A 24,699-nucleotide genomic window follows, 5' to 3' on the forward strand; every position below is an offset into this window, starting at 1 on the left:
CATCTGCCCCAAACCCCACCCATCCTTCCACCCACCTAACAGCCCCACTTATCCACCCTCCCACTTAACAACCCTACCCAACCACGCCACCCAGTCACCCTCACTCATCCAATGCCCTCACCCAGCCTACATGCCCAAACTACCCTCTCCCTACCCAAACCCCCACCCACTTGGGAGACACCGTGGGCCCCAGAGCACCTACCGGACACCAGGCCACACACCGACCCATCAAACCATACCGTTTGCTTCACGTTTCATAATCATTTAAGGCTTTTCCCTCCAATAATTGATCATGAGTTTGATCATAATAAACCACAGTACAAAGATTTTTGCCTCCAAATTTTTTAATTAACAAACTGAATGGCAGAACTGAGAAATTTAAATTTAAGTTTTTTTTAAACAATATAAAACAACAACATCTAAAGTAATAAAATAACTATTATTCCTTTTTATCACATAATTGTTGGAGAAAAGTCAACAGTTTAAATTAGCTTAACAAAAGCAAAACCTGCTATTTGTTGGCTCTTTGTTGCTCCTGCCCTCTGCAAGAAAATATTAATCTCATCGTGCTGGTATCCAACACTAGCCTTGGTATGGATACTATCAATAACTGGATACCCGCCCAGCCCTGCTGTATTCATGACTGGTGTGTGTCTTCTTTAGAAACGATGGTTTGGTCTGATCACAGATGTACTGGAAGGACTTCCGGGACACATGGAAGTTTTGCACAAACTGCTGCTAAAATGTGGAACAGTCCCACCAGTATCTTGACTGTGGATGTGCCCAGATAACAGCAGCCCTCCGCATCCGCCTTAACACCATCTGACGGATGAAAAAAACTTTATTAATCCCAGAGGGAAATTGCAATTGCAAAATGGACATAAATGTCATTGTGTATGTAACTGATGTAAGGATAGTCAGTGCTGAGTTGAGCTACAAGTACGGTCAAAAATTTTGTAAACTGTCTTTGAATAATTACTTTTTTCCTTAAACATAGTTGCCGTCCTCTGCGCTTGAATACCAGATGTTGACGGACAGCATGAACGGATGACTTGTCCAGGAGCAGGACTTTTAGGGCAGAATAAACTCCTCCATGTTAACTTCAAGTTCAAGTTCAAGTTTATTTATATAGCACATTTTCTGCAACAGCAGTTGCCCCAAAGTGCTGAACAACAGAACAAAAACACTCCACAGTTAAAATAAACACTACACAATAAAACAATAAAAACCAATAAAAATAAAAACAGAAATAAAACTATCTCTGCCTGAGCTTTCCTCCTTTCTCCTCCTCTAAGCAAATAATAAAATATCCAAACGGGGTCCGACCACCCTTTCCGACGTATATCTGTGGAGTAATTGTGCTTCGATGTAAACTGGCTCTTCAAGAAAATGACACGCCATGTCTGACACTTCCTTTAGTCTGCAGCTACAGAGGAGGAGGAACCCAGCGAGCAGGTTAGCTTCACCGAGTCTGTTGCCACTTTAAATTGTCTTTTACATAAAATGTGCTATACAAATTAATTTGCCTTGCCTTGCTTATACGTTGATAGATACATGAGACTAGTCCTTGGTTTTTCTGTTTTTCTTTTTTGTTTGCCATCTTTGAATTGTTTAGATTTATATTGTATAGTACCTTGTGAGCCCATGTGGGCTGGGCACCTTTGTGCATGACACTAAAATAAACAAAGCAATCAATGTAGCAGCATTTCTGTCCAACCATACAGGCGCAACGAGCTTCTCCATCTCCAGGTCCTCATCTGAGTCCCTGTTAAACATTCAGGTCTTGGTGAAGGCAAGGATGCAGGTATTTCTGAAGCCATGGCGGGCTTGAGCTTGTAGTTTGTTGCTTTTCTTCCACAGGGACTGCACATTAGAGAGCATTATAGAAGGTAACGGTATGCGGGAGAGCAGCTGGATTCAGACTTTAGACATGCACCGCCTCTTCTTTGTTTCCTAGTCTTGCGTGTTTGGCCTCCGGGACGTCTTCGAAGATTGGGCATTGTCAAAGTTCGAGGTCGGCTAGAGGGTCGTGGGTATTCCAAAGTATAAGTACTTACCTTCCATATTTAAGTTGTGAGGGACTGTCAAGAGGCAGGATTGCCACGTCAGAGCCACAGAGTGTCTGGCTTTGTAAAACTCTTCAAGGGATAACAGGCACTCAAGGTGATAAAAGAAATCAGAAGTCTTTTGTAGACCGACTACTTGGCGTTAGTGTTTATCCTGCAAAGTGTTTGTAGCTATTATGCTAGCAGTATTGTGGTAATGCTAACACAAATAAAGTACAACCTTGTTGCTCAAAACTTGTATTTAAAAAGTACCAGTCACTTAGGCGCCTGCAATAACTGATCACTTGAACACACTCACAATTAAAACAGATTAAAAACAAGAATCCATCTCAACACACGAGTACCATTCATGTCTGCTGCTGGTCGTTGCATGAGCATGAGCCCCTAATGTCGTCCTAACTTCACTTCTGACACTCATGAGAGCGTGCAACTGAAAGCAAGAGAGGACAGGCAGTCCACCTGTCCAATGAGAGTCAATAAATTATTTCATCTCTGGTCTCCACCAGCCCATCATGCTTTCTACTGAGTGTTGATGATTACCAAAGTCATTGTAGAGTCTGTACATTTACAAGTGTTTATATTGAATCAAATGACTTTCAAAGGCTCAAATACTCTTACTGTCTTCTTCACCAGGTCCACCTTCTAGTACATACATACATACATATTTGTTATTTGTTTATTTGTACATAATATATTGTGTTATCTTATTTATTTGGATTAATGGAATTCATGTAATCTTGCTGGACCTGACCTTAGGGGACAGAAAAAAAAGAAGAGGTTTAAAAAGGAAAGCAGAAAAAAGGAAAAGGACACAAAGATCCAGCAGATAGCAGCAACACGCTTCAATCCAACCTAACAGCAGACAAGCAGCTGCTACACCTGTACAGAAACACAACAGAGAATTTCCTACAGCTTTTACAGGTAAACTAAGCAGACAATCATCAGGAGTTCCTACAAAATAACCAAGACATCAACAACATGTATCACAACAAAAACCAAAGTACTCAAGACACACACACACACACACACACACAAATATATAAATAAAAAATACCCTTATCCAAAGTATCTCTTAGTGTATAAGCCCACATATGTCTATAAATATATATATATATACATACATACGTACATACTGTTGCAAATATTTTATAAGCATTTTGATTCATTTACTCATTTATTATTCATTTACTCATTTAAGCATTCTTATTCATTTATTCATTTACATTTTATCCTTAGATTTTAGTAACGTGCATTAGGCTTTGCTTTTAATAGAACTACAGCTTAATTGTCATCATTGCTTTGCAGGTTACAGATAGTGTATTCACATAAACTCATATAAGGTTACTGAGTTCAATACTGAGAAAACAGCTGACCATTAGCGGCCTTGACAATGTTCTAGATGGCCACTAGGGAGTGAATCGTAAATATTTTTGTATCTCTTTGCTTATCTATTCACTCCTAGCAGAACGGAATTTCCCAGTAACTCAGAAATCATTAAAAGAATAGCCTTTGTGTGAATATTGTGAGAAAAAGTACAAGGGAGTCAGTAGAAAGGCAGAAAAAGATAGTGAAGCAGAGCATAGTATCTTTTTCCTTTCAGCTCTGACGCACCTCAGACGAAGGACCTGGAGGAATCAAATTCCCGGAAGAAGGATGGACCACCTTGCAAAATACACATTCACATGAATGCGCACCACATGCACGCACATAGCCACAATGCTTTGTATCACTATAAATGAGGAGGATAATTTAGTTAGGCGGGTCTTTTGGCTGAACCGAAGGGTCCCGACACTTTGTGTATTAGTGATCAGAAGCTAAGCTAACAGGCCTCCTTCTCGAGAAGATATGTATTGTTTTCTTATTACTGGCTTAACAAAGAATTGTCAATTCTACTCAAACTCTGGTATTTTTGCCTTCTTTTAAAAATGTGGATTTTTGAACACTCTTCCTTCTTATTTACAGGTGGTGAACAAATCTTTTAAAGCCAACAAAGAATATTTTAAAACTTCAATTGGTGACCCACGACGTGATCCACTAAGAACGGCAACGGAGAGCATCCAGAGCAGGATTCGGGTTGTCTGAGTCTGGGATCCCACCACAACAAAGGTAAGCAGTAACCTATTGTACTTAATGTACTGAATACTGCAGATTGATTTTAACCAAATTTATCAGACATCCTGAACCCTCACTCTGGTGAGTAAAAAGCCAGTCTGTAGGAAAGCAATTCATTATATGGTAAAAAGTTAAAGGGTATTTCAGTCCCTTTAAGGATAGGGGTGCCAGTCCCCTACAAGTAAACAGGGTTTCAGTCCCTGTAAAAGTGAGGTGCCAGTCCTCACCGCAGGAGGTTTCAGTCCTCCTGTGAGTAAAAAGGGTTCCAGTCCCTTTCTAGTTTTGGGGTACCCCGTTGTATGTTTTATGTTTGTCTAATGTCTTATGAATAATAATTTATAAATATAAATATAAATATTAATATAAATATATAATTACAACAATAATTGTGAGAAGAAAATATATATATAAATTGTATGTAGAGCAAACTGTGGTGGCTTTGATACACAGAACATAGAGCAACTGAAGATAATAACCTAAAAGTGTGGGATTGAGCTGTCCTATTCTAGAACCGGACAGCAGCAGCTCAGAAGGAGGTGATTTTGCTTAAAGCATTGTGATAGTTTTGCATTGTGAGTATTTTCAGAAGTGTTTTGAGAAGCTGTGGTGATTTTGCTTAAAGCATTGTAATATTTCTGCATTGTGAGTGTAAATCAGAGCTTCAGTTATTTTGCTATGGTATTTTGCATACTGTATTGTGATATCTTTGCATTGTGAGTGTTATTAGAGCTTTAGAGATTTTTCTGTGGTGATTTTTGCATGCAGCATTGTTGCATTTTTGCATTGTGAGTGTATTCAAAGCTTTAGTGATTTTGCTATGGTAATTTTGCATGCGACATTGTGACATTTTTCCATTGAGAACTTCAGTGATTTTGCTATGCTGATTTTGCATGTGTCATTGTGATATTTCTGCATTGTGGGAGAATTGTATTGTGGGGAGGCTTTTAAACACAGAGCTTTAAGTGTTTTGAGAAAAAAAAAAAAAAAAAAACTCTCTGCTGTCTTCATTTAATTCTGGACAGTAGAGGATTGAGACAGCAGAACTTTTACTGGATAAATTCTTCTGCTCTGTGGGGGATAAAACTGTATTGATTGTTGACTTCTGTTGTGTGGAGAATTAAAACCGGGTTTTGCGAATATCACACCGGACGCTGAGTGAACATTTTGACTGAAGCATCGCACTGGTGGAAACCTAACGGTGTTAACATAAGCCAGTGGTCTGGTGAAGTAGGTTGATCTGTGATCTCGCAGGTGGTGTGAAGGTAGCAAACTCGGGGACACGATCCATTCACATACATCAGAGTCCATATTTTAAAACATGTCTATTTCAGCAGAGCAAGTCCCTCCTGCGGAGGGCAAGAAAGACAACTTTTTAACTCGTGTAAAAAATCAAGCCCAGTCAAGCATTGCAGGCAAAGAAAAAGAGTTTGATTCTTTTTGGTCAGATTGTGTGACTAAAATGCAGACAAGCCAGGTGAATGTGGTAAACCCTGACCCTCGGAAAGTTTTGATATGGTTAAAATGTGCAGGATCTGAGGCAGAAGGAGCTAAGGAGGTTGTTAAGAAAGACATGGAAAATGCGAGTAGGATTAATAAGGGTAAGAAGAAGAAAAAATTTGAAGAAGCAGAGAATTGGAGAGCTTTTGTTCATCATATCTATATTACTGCAACAGCATTGTATGCACTTCAGCGACACCAGCGTAGCAGACACGGGGAGTCGAGCTTCTCTCCCTCCCGTCCTGGTCCACCTCCTTATCAGACCTCTCCAAGCCCTGCTCTTCAGGCGCCCATCATTAATGTAAAAGGAGGATTTTTGGATTGTGAGGAGGCTCGGGAAGAGTCTTTGACTTCTCATACTACCTTGTATCCATCACTGAGTCCTGCAGGACTTCTCCATTCTACATCAATGGAGCAGGATAAGAGGGACAGTTCTAGCAGAAGAAATGTTACTAGTCAGCTTATAGACCACCCTCAGGAGACTGAGAACACATCTTGCTCCCAAACTGAACCTCTTTCTGGTTCAGACGGAACATTTTCTATGACAGTGGCAGGAGTTTTGAGTGCCACTCCAGTAAAAGCCAGCACGAACCCCTTTCTGCAGCAGATGGAGGACATTTCTAGACAGAACCACCAACAGGTCACTCATGACTCCACTTCTTTGTGGCATTCTTCTCGGGACCCCGCTCCCTCTGCCAGCATGGCCACTTCTGACTTGATTACTTTTAAAAGCACAGAAAACATTTCTTCAGTGGAACCGCAGAGCTCTCTCACTGATATGGGAATATCTAATTTGTGTCCTAAAATGCCCACCTGTATGCTATTGGGGTTATATAACTGCTTGTTTTGGAAGGTTTTATGAATTAAGGCCATTTTAGGCCAGAGGTGGAATGATATGGGAATATCTAATTTGTGTCCTAAAATGACCATCTGTATACTATTGGTGTTATATAACTGCTTGTTTTGTCCCAAGTGACCACCTGTATACTGTTTTTGTTATATTATTCTGCTTGTTTTGGGAACTGTGTAACTGCCTATCTTTGGAAGGGTGAGAAAAGGGTGTCTTGTAAATATGTTTACAAGACAGGATCTCAGGACTCATCCTCGCCTGTGGGAAAGGACCGGCCATCCTCTCTCTCATGCGATGTTGTGTTTTTTCTAAATAAGTATAAAGACGGGGAAATCCCACATCTCGGTAGAGTCTGCTGCGGGTTACGTACGAACGCCCAGCCGGGGTTTTCTAAGCCACTCTACCGGGATTGTTGGCTCTCCAGTCCGTGTCAAAGGTAGGGCAAGCTATGCTATGCTTATAAGGCTGAACCCATTGAGATGTAATAATGAGTGTCATGAGCTGCGGGGAATAAACCTGACACATTTAATCTAGCACTCTGACTTTGTGTGTTTCATCTGCCGACCACCACGAACCTCTAAAATCACACGTTACACTCACCGAGCCACAATTGGGCCCACCATACTTTCAGAACATGCCACAGCGACTTGGAGGAAATTTTCCTCTGATGCAACACCAAGCTGGAGGCTCAGTTTACAAGCCTTATTCTTTGACAGATATGCATTCTCTTACTTCTAAGTTACCTGCTCTCACTTCTGGGGGACTGATGTGGTGGAACAAAATGATTTCTCTTACTGCAGGGACTCAATTGGCTCTGGGAGATGTGCGAGGGATGGTTGCCTCTTGTACATCCACGCTGACTCTCAGAGAACTTGATTACTTGGCAGGAACTTTTACTCATCCTAATGACACCCCTTTGGGACCTTATGCTACTGCATGGTCAGCTGCACTTGACAGAACATTTCCCCCTCCTGTGGGTGATGTAGCTAAAATGACTTTCCAGAGAGATGACAAAGAGACACCAGAGGACTATGTACTGAGATGCATTACTACATACACTGACAGGGTGGGGCATCACCCCAGCCGTAGTGAGGTCCACTGTTCATTGTTTAAGCAAGCGTTTGAGTCTGGCCTCCCTATTGAGGTTAAGGACAAATTAGGGGACCAGCCTGACCTTTTCCCTTCAGAAGCTTTTGAGCGTTATTGCATGTTTGCTAAGCATCATCTTAATCAGTATGACAAAAAGCAGAAGGAACAGCAGAATCACAAAGAGGAGATGGAGGTCTCAGTGTTGAAGCTTCAGTTAGCAAAACTCAGAGATGATGTAAACAGAGAAAAAAAAGGCAAGCAACAGATGGTAGCCACGCCCCCTACTCCACTTCAGGCCCCGGTGACTGTAGCTCCACAGGCCCCTCCCCCAGCTACGCAGCAGTCCTATTATCCTCCATACTCTGGCCCTCCTAGGGGGCGGGGAAATTTCAGGGGACGCGGTGGTAGGGGTGGCCCTAGGCGTGGTGGACGAGGAAGGGGTGGGCCAGGACAGCAGGGGTGTTTCAACTGTGGACAGTTCGACCACTGGCATAAGGAGTGTCCCTTCTCTCAGCCATTCCCACAGCAGGCACCCTATGCCTCTGCAGCTCCGCCCCCACCACCTCCTCCTGGAACTGGAGGGTGGATACCTCAGCAATAGGGATGCCCAGGAGGAGCCTATCCAGTCATGGGGGAGGAGGCAGAGCCCATGATGACCGTCAGAGTGGGTGGAAAGTTTGTGACTTGCTTGGTAGATTCAGGGGCAAAATGGTCCACTTTAACCTCTGTTTCACCTGAACTTTTATCCACTGATACTTTGGCACTCACTGGCTTCTCTGGGACTCTTCAATATCTGCCACTCACTGCTCCTCTACCCACTGAGGCAGCTGGATATCATTTTGAACATCGCTATGTTTCCTCTCCACACTGCCCAGTCCCACTGATGGGCAGAGACATCCTCACTAAGCTGAGAGCAGAAATTCTTTGTTCTCCAGATGGAGTGACTGTCAGATTCCCTAATGGAAATATAGTGGACTGCAACTCTGGTCTCATTCATTCTGCCTCACATGGACAATGGCTTCTTTCCACCCCTCCTGCTTCTGCACCCAGCATGCAAACTGAACATGCACGTATATTCTGGCTTCTTTTGGATGACCTCACACCTTCACCACAGTCACTGCTCACCCTGTATGCTCAATGGTCCCCCTGGATCCATCACCATGCTCCCTACGGCCCCCCTCCTGACCCTCCTCACTGTACTATGTTATATGATCGCTGGGACACCAGCACTGATTATTATCACAGATGGACAGATGAGGCTGTGGGGACCTGGGACCTGTCTGGCTCTGGCATTGTTTTGGGCCCCCAAGGTGTGGCTGCTCTAATTGATTTAACCCCTGAACAATTATCCTTTTATGAAATGTCTCCTTCTGCAGCACCTCATGTCACTCTGGCAGTCAGTCCTGCTCATTCTGCTAAAGATTTAGGCCCTATGTGTAAGCAGGCCTCAGATGCTTCTGACTGGGTAAACACTCAGCTGCCCCAGGTTTTGTTTTCTCCCTCCACTTCACTGTACAAAATCTGTTCCCTCACTCAGGACAAAGCTACACCTGAAACTCTTCTTTTGGACAGACAGCATGGCTGTGAAAAAACTGACCATCCACATAAAGATTTTCTTTGCTCCACTCTGCCCTCTTCCCTGTGGGCTGAGGGGCCTGGTGATGTGGGGACCCCTATGAAAGTGTCTCCTGTCACCTTCAACTATGAGTCCCCCAAACCTGTCTTTCGAGCTCAATATCCCATTTCTGAAAAAGCTATGGCTGGATTGAGACCTGTCATTGCTGATCTCAAAGCTAAACAGGTTATTTATCCTACCTCTTCTCCCTGGAACACTCCTATTCTTCCTGTCCCCAAACCAGGAACTGACATTTTCAGAATGGCACATGACCTCAGACTCATTAACCAGATAACCAAAACCAAACCACCTGCAGTCCCTAATCCTTATACCTGCCTGAACTCCATCACCGCCCAATTCCAGTTTTTCTCTGTCATTGATCTGAAGAATGCTTTCTTTCACATTCCTCTTCACCCATCAGTTCAACCTCTCTTTGCTTTCACCTTCGAAGGACAGCAATACACTTATCGTGTTCTTCCTCAGGGCTGGGTTCTGAGCCCTGGGATCTTTAACCAATGTCTCAGAACTTTTCTAGAGGACTTGGATATTCCTCCAGGTACCACTCTTTTACAGTACGTAGATGACCTCCTAGTGGCTGGAATGGATATGACAAGCTGTCTTAACCTCACCATGTCCCTGCTACAGAAACTGGCAGACGGTGGCTATAAGTTTCAAAAGACAAAATGCAGTTTTGCAGACCTGAAGTTCTGTTTTTAGGACGTCTTATTTCTGGCCAGAATCTGACTGTCTCTCCTGATCACAGAAATGCCATTCTTCATGCTAACAAACCTCTTACTGTTCAGGACATGCTTTCTTTTCTTGGCTTAGTGGGATATAGCAAAAATCATATCCCCTCATACACGGAGCGCACCAGTCCTCTCAGAGACATGGTCACAGAGGCTGGTCACCGTAATCTTAAAGCCACACTCTCATGGACTACTACAGCTGAGGAAGCCTTCATTTCCCTCAAACAGGATCTGGCCTCTGCGGCTGCATTGGCCAGACCTGACTACTCCTTATCTTTTCACTTGGACACCTCATTGTCAGGAAAACATGCTCATTCTGTCTTATATCAACTTAAGGAGGGATCACGCAATATTCTTCGTTATGACAGTGTCACACTTGACCCCATGGAGGTCCGACAGCCAACTTGTGTCACAGCAACTGCAGCTGTTGCTGCTCTACTGGTGAAGTCTGCTCCTGTGGTTCAGTGTCATCCTCTCACTGTACACACTCCTCATGGAGTTAGAGCTTTGTTGGACTCTTCTGCTTTCACTCTCTCTCCTCTTAGACGCACAAAAATTTCCCGCATTGTGTGTCAGCCCCATATCACCTTTGAGAGCACCCATTCTAATGCTGCTGAGGCCTTCCCTGAAGGAGAATCACATGACTGTGTGCCCAGAGTTATCTCTCTTTCATCTTTTCGCCCTGGCCTGTATGCCACACCTCTTTCTGATCCTGATCTCTCACTCTTTACAGATGGTTGTTGTTTTAGGGGCGCACAGGGGGAGTTAAGGGCCGGATTTGCAGTGGTCCAAGATGTAAATACACAGAGAAAAGAAGGACAGTTTGAAACTGTCCTAGCTGAAATCATTACAGATGAACAGAAGTCAGCACAAAAAGCTGAACTAAAAGCTATCATTGCTGCCTTAAAATATGCAAAACATAGAAGAGTGAATATTTTTTCAGATTCTGCTTACATTGTAAATGCTGTACATATGGAACTTCCACAGTGGGAAAAAGGTGGATATCTGACATCCACTCACAAACCAATTAAACATGCCAAACTCATGAAGGACTTGGCACAGGCTCTCTTAGAACCCACAGAAGTGGCAGTTGTTAAAGTCAGAGCACACACGAAAGACCAGGACAGGCAAGCCAGAGGAAACGCAGCGGCAGATAAAGCAGCAAAAGACGTCACTGGCTATTGACCACAGCTATTTCAGATGCTACTCTCAGACCAGGAGGGACTGAAGGAAATAGAAAAACAGGAATTGAGAGCATCACCAGAGATTTTAAAAACTACTGTTTACTATTCATTTGATATTTAAATTTTTTCCTTTCTTAGACCTTTTTGGGAGCTAATGAAATTTAATATTTTTACATTCTAAAATTGTATTGTATTTTTATTATAAAGCAGCACTGTTTAAGCTTATAGGGCAAGTTCCTTATTTTATCCATTTTAGTTGTCTTTAGAAAAATAAATAAATGAATAATTATAAAGCACCCCCCTTTCCGAGATGGTTCGCTGAACCACACAAAGCCATAAATGACTCAGAGGACAGGTCTTATTTCCATACATTCCTTAAAAGACAGATAATGAACCTGGACACTGTTGTATTTACAGCAAAGGCATTAATTTAACACTCTGAACAGATGAGAAGTCATGTTCTCACTGAAAACAATTAAGCAGATTTTAAAAATCATATCAGACATACGCTTTATTTTAAGACAAAATTTGGAACTGAACTATGTTTGTTTTTTCTTTTCCTTTTTTAATAGCCGATTTTTAAGATGAAATTGATCTGTGGCTGCTGTTATATTACACTAATCCATTCTCTCTGTGAGCGTTCTATTCAGGCTGCGGTTGACAAAAAGTATTCTCCTCCACCGCCTTATTCAGCTCAGTTTCCCCTTCTGGAGGTCCAGTCCATGCTGGACTCTGATGACCCCCTGGATGGAGAAGTGTCAGGGGAGGACACAGAGGTTTGAGACCCCTTAACCATGTTTTCTGCAGCTGACTTCCTACTTAAAGGTACAAACAGTACTGTGTTGGTTGATGAGGGTTTGAAGCTCCGGGAGACAACGGATCTCTCGTACAGTTGCTATTTAAGGGTTAACCACACAGGAGGATGGTTTAGTGGACTGAAGGGTACCTTCAGTCCAACAGGGGGAGTTGTTGCAAATATTTTATAAGCATTTTGATTCATTTACTCATTTATTATTCATTTACTCATTTAAGCATTCTTATTCATTCATTCATTTACATTTTATCCTTAGATTTTAGTAACGTGCATTAGGCTTTGCTTTTAATAGAACTACAGCTTAATTGTCATCATTGCTTTGCAGGTTACAGATAGTGTATTCACATAAACTCATATAAGGTTACTGAGTTCAATACTGAGAAAACAGCTGACCATTAGCGGCCTTGACAATGTTCTAGATGGCCACTAGGGAGTAAATCGTAAATATTTTTGTATCTCTTTGCTTATCTATTCACTCCTAGCAGAACGGAATTTCCCAGTTATCAGAAATCATTAAAAGAATAGCCTTTGTGTGAATATTGTGAGAAAAAGTACAAGGGAGTCAGTAGAAAGGCAGAAAAAGATAGTGAAGCAGAGCATAGTATCTTTTTCCTTTCAGCTCTGACGCACCTCAGACGAAGGACCTGGAGGAATCAAATTCCCGGAAGAAGGATGGACCACCTTGCAAAATACACATTCACATGAATGCGCACCACATGCACGCACATAGCCACAATGCTTTGTATCACTATAAATGAGGAGGATAATTTAGTTAGGCGGGTCTTTTGGCTGAACCGAAGGGTCCCGACACTTTGTGTATTAGTGATCAGAAGCTAAGCTAACAGGCCTCCTTCTCGAGAAGATATGTATTGTTTTCTTATTACTGGCTTAACAAAGAATTGTCAATTCTACTCAAACTCTGGTGTTTTTGCCTTCTTTTAAAAATGTGGATTTTTGAACACTCTTCCTTCTGATTTACAGGTGGTGAACAAATCTTTTAAAGCCAACAAAGAATATTTTAAAACTTCAATACACACACATATATATATATATATATATATATATATATACAGAGAGACAGACAGACAGACAGACAGATAGATCGATGGCCTGTAGGTGCCGATTCTGCAGCCTGCTGGTGACTGAGAGCAGGGGGTCAGAGGTAATGTCTGCATTGGCAGAAGGGGGCGTACGCTGCTATCACCATAACGTGAACTCCGGTGGCAGATAATATGGCCTCATGCTAATCGCCAACAGTTTAATGTCTCTGCTGCACAGTTGCTCTTTAACAGTGCAGGGCCAGTTTACACAACCTCACATTCACAAACACAGCAAGCCCTTCCTTTCGTCTCACCGCTGTCCTCTGTTCTGTCCGTCTACAGCAGATGGAAGCTGTCTCTGTAAACAGAAAGACGCTACTCTCTCTGGACTCCTGCCGATGTTCCCTGATTGCTGCCAGCTCGTCCATCTTGTTGGGAAAAGATCTTACATTTCCCATGATGATGAAGAGGAGAAGAGGTCTGAAGCACCTCTTCTTTTCCAGAACTTTTGTACTGGAACCCACAGCGTTTTAAAATACTGGACTTGTTTTATGCCAACACCAAGGAGGCATATTCTGCATCCCCTCCCTCCTCTAAGGCACTGATCACCATATTGTACATCTCCAGCCTGTATATAAACCTGTTGTATGGCAGGCTGTGGTCACACATACAGTGAGGAGGTGGACAGCTGAGAGCGAGGAGGCACTTAGGGACTGCTAAAGCACCACTGTGTGGGTGGAGCTTTGCAACCCACATGGGAAGGACATTAATGCATTGCAGACTGCATCACAGACCACATAAATTTCTGTTTGGAGAACACTGTTCCCTCCAGGGCGGTGCAGTGCTTCGCTAACAAAAAGCCATGGATTACCCCTGATATTAAAACTTTCCTGGAGGAGAAGAATCAAGCTTTCAGATCAGGGAACAAGGAGGAGCTGAGAAGAAAGACCAGAGAGGGGAGGCCAGTTACAAGAGGAAGATTAAAGAGCAGCTGCAGCAGCAGAACCTCAGTGGAGTGTAGAGAAGCCTGAAAACTATCTCAGGCTTCAAAATGCCCCACTCACAGGCTGAGGGGGAGCTGAACTGGGTCAACGATCTAAGTCTGCAACAGCTGGACACTTGGACAACCCCCCACAGCCACCTCTGGCACATTCTTCCATCAAAACACTCCTCATCTTCTTGAACTCATGGGCTGTCCCCACGACGCCGAATTGCAGTAAAACGCAAAAGTATTTTAGCAATCCACAAAGCCAGGGATGAACCTCCATGAAACCAAAGTGGATAGGTCTGAGACCTCCACCGTCTGTGGTACATGAAAACAGCATAACCACACCACTAGAGGATATGACGTCAGTGTGATGAACACGTGCCAAACACAACAACAGTAATGGCGTCTGTGACCAGCTGTGTTGTGGTGCTGCTCCAGACAGTCCTGGCTTGTGTACAGCTTTAGCACCAAAATGCATGGCTGTTACAACACAATGCTGCTGTACCAACACCGGGAGCAAGCAGCTATGTCATTATCTGCGCATGCACTACATCTTTTTCTAGCTCTGGAGTGTTACGCTTTAATCATTGTAGCGCCCCCCCACAGCCTGGGAGTATGTACTACAGCGGTTTCATGGGGATGTTGAAGCCTTTCTCCTAGTTTTCACCACCATTTTCACACCTGAACCGGCTTCGGTGCCGTGTGGCCATAGCCACCCCGACATATTATTACTTATTGTGTGTGTTCCCCACTGAGGGACTAATAAAGGTCTCTTATTCACATTTAGCATTTTTAGCCATGTATTAAGAGCCATTGTGGAATGTCCAGAGAGCCACTTGTGACTTCAGAGCAGCAGGTTGACCACCCCTGATTTAGAGTTTGTAAACCAAAATTTACTGCATTTTCTTCATATAGCAGTAGGCCTTCTTGTGGAGGAAAAGGCCATTTTGCACGTAACAATGTGAATAATTGCGATTAAATTTTTCAATCATTGCTCAGCACTAATAAAAAAGAACATATAACATCTAAACATATGAGCTGGTGTGAAAAAAAAAAAAAAAAAAAAAAAAAAAACTAGCAGCTTATCAAAACCAAAACCAAAGTACAAGATCACAATTTCATCCCAGCATCATCTTGGCCATAAATGCACGCAGCTTATTCAGTGTTGAGTTGAGCCAAAGAGCTGGACATATTTTTCTACCTCATTCCGATGAGTAGAAGAGTTAAGCTAAGTGCGGAAATGCTCCTTAAACAACTGAGTCTTTAGCTTGTTCAAAGTGGATAAGGAATCGGAGGATCGGACAGAGGCTGGTAGATTGTTCCACCACCGGGGAACAACAGAGGAAAAGAGTCTAGCTACTGATGTGGTGTCTTTCACTGGCAGAGCGTAACTGTGGAGAGGGAGTGTAGCTCCAGTGGAAGTAGACTGGAGCCGTTTGGGTTATTGTTTTATACCAGAAGCAGAGCTTTGAATCTGGTGCTCTGCAACTGGAAGCCAGTGGAGAGCGATTAGCAGTGGAGTGACATGAGCTCTTTTGGGCTGATTGAAGACCAGACGTGCTGCTGCGTTCTGGATCATCTGCAGAGGTTTAACTGAGCATGCAGGCAGGCCAGCCAGTAAGGAGTTGCAGTAGTCAATGCGTGAAATGACCAGAGCCTGGACCAGGAGCTGGGTTGTGTGTTCAGTCAGGTAGGGTCTGATCCCGGCAAATGAGGCAGCATGGACCCTAAAGGTCAGCTGGTTGTCTAACATGACACAAAGATTCCTGGTAGAAGACGTAGGCACAAGCATGATAGAGTCAAGCTGCACGCTTATCTGTGGCGGTGAGGAAGGATTGGCTGGAAAGACAATAAGCTCGGTCTTGGACAGATTTAGCTGAAGGTGGTGAGGATAGTGAAAAGAGAAGAGGGCCAAGCACTGAGCCCTGAGGCACCCCTGTTGTCAGACCATGTGATCTGGACAGGCCCCCTCACCAAGATACTTTGAATGATCTCCCTGTGAGGTAGGACGTAAACCACGAGAGGACAGATCCTGAGATGCCAACCTCTGAGAGTGTGGAGAACAGTATCTGATGGTTGACCGTGTCAAAGGCAGCAGACAGGTCCAGCAGTATAAGGACTGAGGATTGACCAGCGGATCTGGCAACCCGTAGGGAATCAGTAACTGACAGGAGAGCAGTTTCAGTAGAGCAGCCTTGCCTATAGCCAGACTGATATGGATCTAACAGGTTGTTGTCTTGGAGGAACTGTGAGACCTGACTGAAGACGGCATGCTCTAGTAGTTTATACATGAATGGAAGCAGTGAGACCGGCCGGTAGTTTCCAACCTAAACTGGGTTGAGTGTGGGTTTCTTCAGCAGCGGGGTAACCTGAGCTTGCTTGAAGGCAGAGGGAAAGACACCAGGATTTAAGAGAGGAGGTGATAATATGGGTTACTGCAGGTTTGATTGTAGGTAAAATGCTCTGCAGGATGTCAGAGGGAACAGGATCAAGAGGACAGGTCGTGGGTTTTGAGTCCAGAGACCAAAGGTAACAAAGGATGTGATCGACGTTCATGCCATTTTAAAGGACAGGTTTTGCGAATTGCGGTGTCTATGGGTGACACATCTTGGTCTGTACCATGTCTGACAGGGATGGTTTGAAGCACATTGTGCGTTGATTTGGTTGTAGGGAGATTATCGTTCCACTGAGCCCTTGCTCAGTGGATTCGCACAGGTAGACTCATTGGTCTTTACCATCTGTGGGCTTAACCCGACGTGGGCTGACGCTTCAGTGCACCATGTATGGTAAAATACCTGGAGCTGACACAGCTGATTTCACTTTGCCTGATTGCAACCGGTTGAAACTGCCTTTTTTTGCTTTGCCCTGAGCAGTAAACAGTGGGTGTGGCCTGCATCACGGTCTCAACTGCAGTAAGATTGTAAAGAAAAAGTGCTAACGACAGAGGTCCACCTGGTCTTCCCAATGGGGACAACCATCTGTGATATCTGTCATTGCTCACTTTCTCCCACATACACATATGCTTGTATGAGTCCTTGATAAATACAGTAATGTCATTAACTATAGAGAAAAGGGAAGCACTTCCAATTACAACACCTGTGGTGTCTTCCGGAACAAGATTATGCAAATGTGCATAGCACCAGATATGAACTTGGTCAGGGAACATTAATGGCACTAAATTGGAGAACCCCTTGTACAGGTCTTGCATATTTGCAGTTTCATCTGTCAAGTTACCAACACAGGGATATCGATATTAACCTTTCCCAGAATTTCATTCAGCACTTGAACAAAATACTCTCCTGTTGATGACTTACATGAAATGACACGGATGAGCTTCTCATAGACTGTCTGTCACATACCTGAGGACAACAGCACTCTGGCCTTTGGAGGTAACATTCTGCGTTGTATCAGTCTGCACAGAAAACATTCCTGCCTCCTTCCTGCGAAATGGTTTCTTTTATCAAGTGGCTAATGATGTCAGTTATTTGGTTGACAGATGTGTTAAAGATCAGTGTAACAAGAGATCCTCTTTCTTCAGCTCCAGTTTCCTTTAGGCTCTTGTTTTTCTTTACTAACACTAACAGTTTCCATGGTCAAGAGCTATGTTTTCCCAAGTGTATGCAGCCTCAGAATTAGAGCCCCTGTAGGTAAGACCACATATTCCAATGATCTTTATCACATCTATGACTTGGCCCATGACTTGATTCTTGACTTGTTCAGATGAAGTGACATTTGTTTTCAACCAAGTAGACTATGTCTGCCTGGTTGGCCTTCACAAAACATGCTTCAGCACTATCTTGATGCACTTGGTTTCTTTCATGCTCTTCTATTTGTTGATGTACATGCTTCCATATTTTCAATCCACCTTTAATTAATGCACAGTCATCTGCAGATGATTGTGCTTATGCCAAACATACTGTGCAGTATAGTGAGTTTTTTTTCTCATAGTAGGGAAGTTACTTTTTCTTAATGCCATCTTTGGTTTGATAGATACTCAGGTACATCATCTTTTCCAGGGGGTTGTTGAGGATGGTAAGAAAAAACAGATCTTTGGAGACTGGATGTGCACATACTACCATCCCTGTCCTGCACACTGGGCTGTGCACCGCTTTTCTTGTAGTTCCAGATCCACTTTCCTCCATTTCCTTCTGCTCATCCTCTTCCATCTCCTTCTCCTGTCCCTCCTCATCAATCACTTTCTCCTCCTCCTCACACCTATAACTGTCACTGGCCTTGTCAGCTAACAGTGACGATAACCACAACAATGATAACGTTATAGCACGTTTAAAAAGAATTCAGTGTTAGCACACAAATACAATATAAAAATCCATCCATCCATCCATCCATCCATCCATCCATCCATTTTCTTCTGCCTATCCGGAGTCGGGTCACTGGGGCAGCTGCCTAAGCAGGGAAACCCAGACTTCCCTCTCCCCAGCCACATTCACCAGCTCATCTGGAGGGATCCCGAGGCGTTCCCAGGCCAGCCGAGAGATGTAGTCCGTCCAGCATGTCCTAGGTCTTCCCCGGGGCCTCTTTCCGGTGGGACGTGCCTGGAACACCTCACCAGGGAAGCGTCCTCGAGGCATCCTAGCCAGATGCCCGAGCCACCTCATCTGGCTCCTCTCGATGTGGAGGAGCAGCGGCTCTAGGAACGTAGATCGACCGGTAAATCAAGAGCTTTGCCTATTGGCTCAGCTCCCTCTTCACCACGACAGACCGATGCAGAGTCTGCATCACTGCAGACGCCGCACCGATCCGCCTGTCGATCTCCCTCCATCCTTCCCTCACTCGTGAACAAGACCCCGAGATAAGTAAACTCCTCCACTTGGGGCAGGACCCTATTGCAGACCCGTAGAAAGCACTCCACCCTTTTCTGGCTGAGGACCATGGTCTCGGACTTGGAGGTGCTGATTCTCATCCCAGCCGCTTCACAGTCGGCTGTGAATCGCTCCAGTGAGAGCTGAAGATCACAGCCCGATGAAGCCAACAGAACCACATCATCTGCAAAGAGCAGAGACACAATCCTGAGGCCACCGAACCGGATCCCCTCAACACCTCGGCTGCGTCTAGAAGTTCTGTCCATGGCGGAGTCCAAGCTGCACTGGAAACAATTCTGATTTACTGCCAGCAATGTGGACCAAGCTCTGACACCTGCCATACAGGGACCGGACAGCTCGTACAAGCGAGTCTGGCACTCCATACTCCCGGAGTACGCCCCAAAGGAGTCCCCGGGGAACACGGTCGAATGCCTTCTCCAAATCCACAAAACACATGTAGACTGGTTGGGCAAACTCCCATGCACCCTCAAAGACCCTGAAGAGGGTGTGGAGCTGGTCCACTGTTCCACGACCGGGACAAAAACCACACTGCTCCTCCTCAATTCGAGTTTCGACTATCCGACGGGCCCTCCTCTCAAGCACCCCTGAATAGACCTTACCGGGGAGGCTGAGGAGTGTGATCCCCCTGTAGTTGGAGCACACCCTCCGGTCCCCCTTTTTGAAGAGGGAGACCACCACCCCAGTCTGCCAGTCAAGGGGAACTGTGCCCGATGTCCAAGCGATGCTGCAGAGGTGTGTCAACCAAGACAGCCCTACAGCATCCAGAGCCTTAAGGAACTCTGGGCGGACCTCATCCACCCCCGGGGCCTTGCCACCGAGGAGCTGTTTAACCACCTCAGCGACCTCAGCCCCAGAGATGGGAGAGCCAGCACCAGCTACCCCAGACTCTGCTTCCTCATCAGAAGACGTGTTGGTGGGATTGAGAAGGTCTTCGAAGTATTCCCTCCACCGCCTAACAACATCCCGAGTTGAGGTCAGCAGCCCCCCATCCCCACTGTACACAGTGTTGACGGAGCACTGCTTTCCCCTCCTGAGCCGCCGGATGGTGTACCAGAATCTCCTCAAAGCCGTCCGGAAGTCATTCTCCATGGCCTCTCCAAACTCCTCCCATGCCCAAGTTTTTGCCTTAGCGACCACCGAAGCTGCGTTCCGCTTGGCCTGCCGATACCCATCAGCTGCCTCTGGAGTCCCACAGGCCAAAAAGGCCCGATAGGACTCCTTCTTCAGCTTGACGGCATCCCTTACTGCCAGTGTCCACCAACGAGTTCGGGGGTCACTGCCACGACAGGCACCGACGACCTTACAGCCACAGCTGCGGCTGGCCGCCTCGACAATAGAGGCATGGAACACAGCCCATTTGGACTCAATGTCCCCCGCCTCACCCGGGACATAGTTGAAGCTCTGCCGGAGATGGGAGTTGAAACCCTTTCTGACAGGGGACTCTGCTAGACGTTCCCAGCAGACCCTCACAACACGCTTGGGTCTGGCAGGCTTGACTGGCATCCTCCCCCACCATCTCAGCCAACTCACCGCCAGGTGGTGATCAGTTGACAGCTCCACCCCTCTCTTCACTCGAGTGTCCAGGACATGCGGCCGCAAGTCCGACAACACGACTACCTAGTCGATCATCGAACTGCGGCCTAGAGTGTCCTGGTGCCAAGTGCACATGTGGACACTCTTATGTCTGAACAAGGTGTTCGTTATGGACAATCCATGATGAGCACAGAATCCAACAACAAAACACCACTCGGATTCAGATCAGGGGGGCCGTTCCTCCCAATCATGCCCCTCCAGGTCTCGCTGTCATTGCCCACGTGAGCATTGAAGTCCCCCAGCAGAACGAGGGAGTCCCCAGAAGGAGTGCTCTCCAACACCCCCTCCAAGGACTCCAAAAAGGGTGGGTACTCTGAACTGCTATTTGGTGCATAAGCACAAACAACAGTCAGGACCCGTCCCCCCACCTGAAGGCGGAGGGAGGCTACCCTTTCATCAACCAGGGTAAACCCCAACGTACAGGCGCCAAGTTGGGGGGCAATGAGCAATATAAAAATCCAGACAAGAAAAGCCCCTGGTTGGGCCTTTCTACACCACATTAAAATACAATAATGTATTACTAAACCTATATAAAACTCACCTAAACACACAATACAAATTTATAATTCACTCACACATACACATACAGTACTATTTACAAGTGGTTACAGTTTTGGTTTGTTTTTATCCAAAATTTAAGCCTTGCGGTAAAGGTCTTAAACTCAGATATTGTCTTGAGTTCACTTGGTAATGTATTCCACAGCTTTGCCCTTTCATAAGAAAAGGCAGATGGACCAAATGAAGGTCTGCAGTGTGGGAGCTTCCAGTTCTGGTTGGTGGAAGCTCTGGTGACTCCATTGCTGTTCTGCCTCTGAACAAATGAACTAAGTGGCTCTGCTGCTAAATTATTGATATTATTATTTTATTTTTAAATATTATTATTTTTTATTATTATTTGAATATTATTAGGTCTGGCCCCATGCTGTCATGCAATATGATATATGTGAGAATGTCATAGCATGCATGTAAAGGAGGGCGGCCAGCCTGCCCCTGTGCCTAATGGCATTACCAAAGGGATATGTTGATATGGTCAATCACGGCATCTTAATAGGCTCTTTCCGACTGTAGGAACCTTTTGCAGTTCCTATAACCTTTTCAGGAACCAGGCCGTTTTTTCGTGCATTCCGACATATAGGAACTAGGGACCAAAGCCCCCAGTTCGTATAACCATTTTAGCTACTGCTCCGAGGCAGGGTATGAACGGGGTTCTATAGGAACCCTACTGACGTAGGTGTTTGGTGACTGGTAGCTACGCCCCTTGCCAGATTTCCACATTTTGTGTCCCCGCCACATTTAAAAACCACGGTTGCACATACGGACAAAAACAACAACAGAGCAAGCGATAAATGGACCGACGAGGAGGTCGAAGTTCTTCTGACCGTCTACGCTACAGAGGATTTTCAGAGAGGTTTTGAAGGTTCGCAGCGAAATATAAAAGTATTCCTGACGATCAGCTCTCAGTCAGAGAACACGGGATAACGCGAAGCAGCGTATGTAGAAATCTCACACAAGACTACAAATAAATTAAGGACCACTACAACCAGAGTGGGACGAACCGAAAAAACAGTAAATTCGACAACTTGTACCACCGACATATTTACTCGGGCAACACCACAGCAAATGACTCCTGTGTGAGGCAGGAAAAGCCAGTGTGATATGCAGAGCATACACACACATGTAAATAGTTATTTTTGCTCTGCTGTATTCACTATAAAAAAAATAAATGACTTTGTAAAGAGTCTGAAGTATTCAGTTTGTGTCTGTTAGATGTGCTTTGGCCACATCTATAAAATATTAGCTAATAAAAATATTGAGTAGTTATTAACTTATCACAGCTATGAAATATTAAATAATCCATCTTTGGTCGCTACATTTTAAGTCTTATCCTGGGTGTAAATTACGTTAGTTTATCAACTTTATAATATGCTCCATATCACAGAACGAAGTTTATCATGTTTAACCAAGATCTGGCATCAAATACTTGTGGACACAAATTACACACCTGTAAACATTTCACCACCCTTTTTATATTTTTACCTTCATATACGCTAAATCTGTGTGACTATGTCCTCATAATTCTAAACCATAAGTCAGTCACAACCAACCTTCCAGTGATGGATTACTCCTTCACCTTTGTTACTGATGATTCCATAAAACACACAAAGCTTAAAGGTGATGAGATCTTTATTTTGCACATAACACACACACACCAAAAAAAAAAAAAAAAAAAAAAAAATTAAATGATGCATTTTCTATGGAACATTTTCTCTTTAAATGTGTACATCATGTATACATGTATGTTCTGTCTGTCGAACTTCCAGAACATGATGCTTATTATGAAGAGGTGTGTTGTGATTAGCTGGAAGGCAGGAGGTAAAGCATCCAGGCTGTTCTCCATCTCCTTCAGTATCTGCAGCAGGTGGTTGTGTCCATCTTCTCCAGTGCAGCTTCAGGCGGCCACAGATGTATTGAAATGTCTCCCTGGACATACACAAATTCTCTATCCACTGCTCATCGGTAAAATTAAGAACAACCTTTTCCCACTAGTTATCAGCTTTGCTCCGGACCAGCTGGACAGTGAGGAGGTTCAATGAGCTACAGCAACGTCTGAAACAGAACACGAGTTACAATAAACCCGCCGTCTGAAATATTTACTTATTGTAATCTGCTGAACACAGACAGTAGAAAACCGTCTGACATGTTTACTCATAAGACACGTATACAATCGGCGCATGTTTAATAAGTTAAACTTACACGTCGTCTCCTTTGCAGCGTATCTCCTGCCGCTGGATTCTTCATCTTCCAGCCTCGACGTGAGACGCCTGGTTGTATCGTCCATCAGTAACATCTCCATCAAGCAGAGCATCAACACTACGATCTCTTCCTTCTCCATGTTAGCTTGCCGTGTTGTTTTGTTTTTAGCGGGTTTTGTTTTGTTGTTATGTGGCGCTAAAGTCACACGTCACTGTCGCAGACCTCCTGTGCGAATGCAACATGAAACAGTTCCCCTGGAGAAGGGCCGTTCATAGAACTAGGACAGTTATTAGAACTGCGTTCTTAGAACTTCTCTGTCGGAATGCGCCTATTATCACAGCTTGAACAAACTTTTGGTCTTAAAGGTACTGTACTTGAATGGTTGAAGTCTTGCTTCACTAAGAGAAGTTTCTCTGTCAATGCTGGTACATTTTCCTCCTCTTCAGCCCCTTCTCCTGCAGGGTTCCCAGGGATCACTTCTAGGTCCAGTTCTTTTTTTACATGCTTCCTTTAGGGTTTGTTTTTAAAAACCATGTTATCTTGTATCGCTGCTATGCAGACGATACACAGATATACATCCTTCTGAAGCCAAACAGCCAGACTCATTTAAACAAATATCAATATTAAACAAACAAACCTCCATAAAAAAACCTGGGAGTCATTTTTGACAGTGCTTTTATTTGACAAATATATAAGTGCCGTGGTCAAAGCCAGGTTTCTGCTCGACGATGTTTAAGCCAGTGATCCCCTCTGTACTAATGGGGAATGTCAACTCACTACCTAACAAGATGGACGAGCTGTTGGCACTGAACAATCAACGGAGTTATCGCGAGTGCAGCTTATACATCTTCACAGAGACATGGCTCACTGATGCGATACCGGATGGTAACGTGGATCTACCAGGTTTCACTGCTGTGAGAGCTGACAGAGACATGAACGCCTGCGGTAAGAGCAGAGGTGGGGGGCTCATCATATATGTGAACAAACGTTGGTGTTGCCCAGGACATGTCTCAGTGAAAAAGGAACTGTGTTGCCATGACTTGGAACTGTTAGCCGTTAGTCTGCGGCCATATTACTTGCCGAGGGAGCTTTGTCACGTGATCGTGCTCTGTGTTTACATCCCGCCCAGTGCGGAAGCATCAGCTGCCTGTGAGAAGATACACACAGTAACAGCAAGGCTGCAGACAAAGCACCCCGAGGCTTTTATGGTCATATCTGGGGATTTTAATCATGCTTCCCTGGACTCTACCTTGGCCTCCTTCTACCAGGCTGTAGACTGTCCCACAAGAAACAACAGAACAATAGACCTGCTGTACTCCAATGTGAAGGATGCCTACAGAGCCACCCCCCTCCCCCCACTTGGAAAGTCTGACCACAACCTGGTATACCTACAGCCGCAGTACACCCCCCTGGTCAAAAGGATGTCTAAAACCACACGCTCGATCAGGAAATGGTCACCTGAGGCAGAGGATGCTCTGAGAGACTGCTTTGACATCACTGACTGGGATGT

The 24,699-nt window shown here is 44.6% G+C and overlaps 1 long non-coding RNA gene across 1 annotated transcript; it reads left to right on the forward strand.

The window, feature by feature from the left end:
• Positions 1-10,842: 10,842 nt before the first annotated feature.
• On the forward strand, positions 10,843-22,085 carry LOC121646605. Its single transcript, XR_006011664.1, has 3 exons — positions 10,843-11,073; positions 18,281-18,283; positions 22,076-22,085. It is a non-coding gene; the product is annotated as an uncharacterized LOC121646605 (long non-coding RNA).
• The last annotated feature ends 2,614 nt before the right edge of the window (positions 22,086-24,699 follow it).

The sequence above is a fragment of the Melanotaenia boesemani genome, chromosome 9, assembly GCF_017639745.1.
Source record: "Melanotaenia boesemani isolate fMelBoe1 chromosome 9, fMelBoe1.pri, whole genome shotgun sequence".
Classification (NCBI taxonomy): Eukaryota; Metazoa; Chordata; class Actinopteri; order Atheriniformes; family Melanotaeniidae; genus Melanotaenia; species Melanotaenia boesemani.